This window comes from Mirounga leonina, unplaced genomic scaffold (assembly GCF_011800145.1).
Source record: "Mirounga leonina isolate KUSES-001 unplaced genomic scaffold, KU_Mleo_1.0 Mir_178, whole genome shotgun sequence".
NCBI classification, from domain to species: Eukaryota; Metazoa; Chordata; class Mammalia; order Carnivora; family Phocidae; genus Mirounga; species Mirounga leonina.
Genome location: NW_023270464.1, coordinates 23,601,984 through 23,606,912, shown reverse-complemented (window position 1 = coordinate 23,606,912; position 4,929 = coordinate 23,601,984).

The window sequence follows — 4,929 nt, the reverse complement described above, 5'->3', positions numbered from 1 at the left end:
AATTTGGATAGGGCCCACCGGAGGGGACAGCCGTGCCTGCCCCACCACACCTGGGGCCTCAGCTGGAAGACTCGACAGCAAAAACTGGAATCCTGATCCATCAGCGGAGATCTTGGCTTGGCATTGGCCAGAGCCTCCGCGGGGCCCGGCCCGGGACGTCCTCGCACCATGGCAATGGGTTCAAAGGTCAGGACAGACTGAAGGGCAGAGAGAGGCCGCAGCCTTATCATCTTTAGGGCCTTTATGACCTTGCCACCCACGGCTGCCTCAGCGAGTCAGCCACAAAGGCCTGCTCAGGTTCAAGGAGAGGGGAAATGACCTCCACCTCCTGTGGGGGCGCAGCAAGGTTTCAGACCACGTGGGACTGAAAAGATTTCTGTGGCCATTTTTAGGCAGTAGACATAGGAAAATACTCGTATTTCGAGCCGGAATGAGTTGGGCAGAGTCGCAGCAGGTGAAGAGTAGGAGCCTCTCAGGCCGCACGGCAGGGAGGACAAGAGGCAGGGAGGCCCACGGGGAGGCCGCTGCACCAGTCCAGGCCTTTGTGAGGAGGGGACAGGATTGCGGGTGAGGCCCACTGATCATCTCAGCTTGGTCACCAGTGTGGCAAGGAACTCTCCTTCTTGGGGCTTGCCTTGTATCACCTGTCAAATGAGTGGGACAAAAACATAAAGAGAGGAGGGCTCGTATGCAGTTGTGGATCCTTCGAGAATCTGATGGGAGGAATGAACCCTCCCCTCAGGGAAAAGAAAGTGCACTCAGGCACATGCGTGCAAACCGAGGCTGAAAGTCCCAGGGCACTCAGAGTCCCCCTAGCTCAGTGGTAACGACATGTGGGGCCTCTGGACCCAGAGTGTCCGGGTGTGAATCCTGCCTCCGCTCCTTGCCAGGCAGGAGACCTCGGGTGAGTGACTCCTTCTCTCTGTGTCTCTGTTTCCCCACATGTGGACTTAGGAACGTGTTAGTCATCAGGTAACCGAGGACCCAACACTCAGTAGCGCTGGCAGAACAGAGGCTCTGTTTTTCTCATGTGGAGAAGCCCAGATGTGTGTGTTGCTGGTGTTGGTTGGGAGCTGGGACAGAGGATCTTTGTCCCTTCTCTTAGAAAAGCTCTCCATGGGATGCCTGGGTGGCTCAGTCGGTTAAGCATCTATGGGGTGTTTGGGGGGACATATCAGGTCATCACAGTGATTGGGCATCTAGTGGAAGGGGCCACGGCAACACAGGGAACACTTGTACATGAAGGATTATCCCCTCATGATGCCGAGAGCACCTCTCTCCCTTTGAAAAACTCCAAAGCTCTGCGGTCTCTAGAGTGGAAGCAATGAAACGGGGAGCTGGAAACATGGCTTGGCGTTCGCCACCACATTTACCTCACGGGCGGCAGCCAGGAGCCTGGGATGCGCTCAGGCCAATGCACACACAGATGTGAGGGTCTGGGGGGCAGGCCCGTGACCAAGGCCCGAGAAGAGAGGCTGCAGAGAACCAACTCTAGGACCAGGACGTGGTCCTATGGACAGGGACACAAAATGTCTCTCCTCTTGTTTTTTTTTTTTTCTTTTCTTTCTTTCCTTTTTTTTTTTTTAATTTTATTTATTTATTTTTTTATTATTTTTTTTTAAGATTTTATTTATTTATTTGAGAGAGAGAGAGAGAGAATGAGATAGAGAGAACATGAGAAGGGGAGGGTTAGAGGGAGAAGCAGACTCTCTGCTGAGCAGGGAGCCCGATGCGGGACTCGATCCCGGGACTCCAGGATCATGACCTGAGCCGAAGGCAGTCGCTTAACCAACTGAGCCACCCAGGCGCCCCCTTTTTTTTTTTTTTTTAAAGACTTTATGTATTTGACAGAGAGGGAGAGAGCATGAGCAGGGGGAGTGGGAGAGGGAGAAGCAGACTCCTGGCCGAGCAGGGAGCCCGACGCGGGGCTCGATCCAGGACCCTGGGATCCTGACCTGAGCCGAAGGCAGATGCTTCAGTGACTGAGCCACCCAGGCGCCCCATGCCTCTGCTCTTGCTCTCATTTTCCTTGGGACTTCTTGCCGAGCCCTCAGGGACCGCCCAGAGCATCACCACATCCTGCTGTGTCATGCCACTTCCTTTGGTCAGTCCCCAAAGGGACCCTGATTCAGCAGCACACGCAGTGGGGCAGGTAAAGGAAGTGGGGGAAACGTCACCGGGGCCTGTTACCATGTCCTTCCGCCTGACCCGGTTCCCGGCAGGCCGGCAGTCAGCCCCCTGGGAGGTGTGGGCCAAACCCAAACTCGCGGGACCCCTGCCGCCTTCAGGACTGGGGGATGGGAGAGGGCTGGATCTGACCCACGAGCAAGAGGGAGGAGGTGCCCCCCCCCAGTCTGAAGGCCAGAGAACCAGATCTCACCATTCCCCAGGGAGGAGGTGCCCCCCCCCCCAGCCTGAGGGCCAGAGAACCAGATCTCACCATTCCCCAGGAGCCGACCTGGCCCGGCTCTTGCCTGAGGGTCACCAGCCACGGAGGTGTTGGTGGCCGGGGGCGGCTTGAGGAAGTCTGCCCTCTGCTCGCTTTGGGGCCCAAGCCGTAGGCTTCATGGACATCATTTAAGGGTAGTGGGGTTTGTTGTTGCTGTTCTGACGATAAAAGCAAATCGTGTTCACAGTCGAAAAGTTTGAAAGCACAAGGAAGAAACTAAAAACCCAGCCTCCAGCCCATCACCTGGGACAACTGCTCTCAGCCTGCTGGCATATTTCCTTCTAGCTGTGGCTCAACGTGCAAACGTAAACTCCATTTACACGTACTATTTTATAACCTGGTCCTTTTTTATCTTGTAAATTTTCAGTATGGGCCATCTTTGTGTTTTCAAACACTACAGACAAGGCAAAACCAGCCCTTCGTTCTCCCACCCACTGGCGCCAAAGGCCCCCGTCCCCCAGCATGGCCTGTGTGATGTGGGTGGGCACGCGGGAGCTGAGGTCACTGGGGACGGGCTCTTGGGAAGCCAGAGGTAGGCAGAGTGACACCCTGTCTTTGCCAGAACCGGCTTCCAAACAGGAGATTCACTGATCTGTCCGCCTAATCCCCAGCCAGCCGGCCTCATGGGGAGTCCCCTCCATGAATGGAAGGGGCCCTCTGTCTGCAGCTCCCAGCACAGAAGGAGGGCACCCCGGGGCAGGTGTTTGGGGCCTCCTGGGCTGCTTTGCAGACAGAGGGCACTGTTTTCCCTCTTGCCCTTCCCCAGATCCAGGAGAAATCAATTTTCTCCCCCTCCAAGCGTGGCCAAGGTGTATTAGTTCTGGTGACTGCAGAGCCAGCATGAGATGGCCTGTTTCCCACAGGAAGGTGTGGGTCACGGGCTGGGCTCTGGCAGCTGGAAAAGTCCTCCGGTGATTCCAGTTGCCCTCCCTGTGCACCTGCTGTGTGCGGGGCATTGTGCCAAGCACTTTATAGAATTAGTTCATCCCTTTCTTGTGACATCCCAGCAGGGAGGTATCATTATCCCCATTTAATGGATGAAGAAACTGAGCCTCAGCAAGGTGAAGTCACAGGTCAGCTTCCTCACTGATGGATCAGGCATCTGAGGCCAAGGGAGCAGAGATGGTCTGCCCAGGACAGGGACCATCCCAAAGCAAGTCTTGTCCCCCGGACTGGGCCCGGCTCCCTCTGCCTGAGGATGCTGGGAGTTTGCCCCGGATATAGGCCAGGGACTAAGGCTCAAATGGGCCTATCCAGACAGCAGCCATGTTCCGGGCACGGGGCCTTCCCAACATCTGCCCACTGCTGTCCCGCTGACTCACGGAGCCCAAAAAGTCCACATTTTATAAGGTCAACCCAGGCACCCTGGGGTTTCACATTCTCTGCACTTGTTGACATGTAGGGCTAGAGCGGCTTTTTCCGCTGGGCACGTGGGCGTGGGGACATACGCGTGTGCTCCATCTCCTGGACCAACTGTCCAGTCACTGGTGATAGCTTCCAGGTGAGGAGCGGGGAGACCAGACCTCCAGACCCACCTGTCCCCACTAATGTCCAGCGTAACCTGGGCCAGGTCTGCCTCCCTCCCTAAGCCTTGGTTTCCTCATCTGAGGAATCCTAACCCCATGATTCTCGAAGGGCAGGCAAGGTGAAGACATTTCTTTTGCCCACCACCTTCCCCCTCAGGCATGGCCCTCCCACCAGCGATAGCCATTATGTTTCACCTCTTGTGTCTGAGTGCCGATAGATTAGCAGTGACTGTCTGGAACTCGGGAGAGAGAAGGATTGCACAGCTGTGTGGTGATGGATTAGCAATGTCTGCCATGGGCAAGGATAAAGACGTGGTAGCGCGTGTGCTGTGTGTTTGCCATAGCTGTGATCCCCAAGTGTCTTGTCCCAAGTGAGCCCTCAAGGAGTTCCCCAAGTGCTCCCCACAGGTGACGTGCCCCAGTAACCTCATTTCTGTGAAGACAGGCTCCTTGGAGAAATTACGCAGCTATTGAGAGGGGATTTTGCATTGGTTCCTGCCTCTCATAGCCACTTCCTGTCCCAGATAACTCGCTCCAATACCTGCACCAGGGCTGACCTGTGATGTCACGCTCCTGTCTTTGAGCTCTTCGATTCTGGGGACTCCTGTCCTGGAGAACAGGGCTTGCAGGCTGCTCTCTTTCCAGGCAGCACCCTGCTTCTAAATGCCCCCGGGACCAAATCTCACACTGCCTCGTGACCCGTTCGGGGCTGATGTGCAAACTCGGACCTGGTTTACATGGCTGACATGGCCGAACGCATGGCCCTCCCAGGAGTGCATTTTTTTTTTTTTAAGATTTTATTTATTTATTTGCGAGAGAGAGAATGAGAGACAGAGAGCACGAGAGGGAGGAGGGTCAGAGGGGGAAGCAGACTCCCCGCCGAGCAGGGAGCCCGATGCGGGACTCAATCCAGGGACTCCAGGATCATGACCTGAGCCGAAGGCAGTCGCTTAA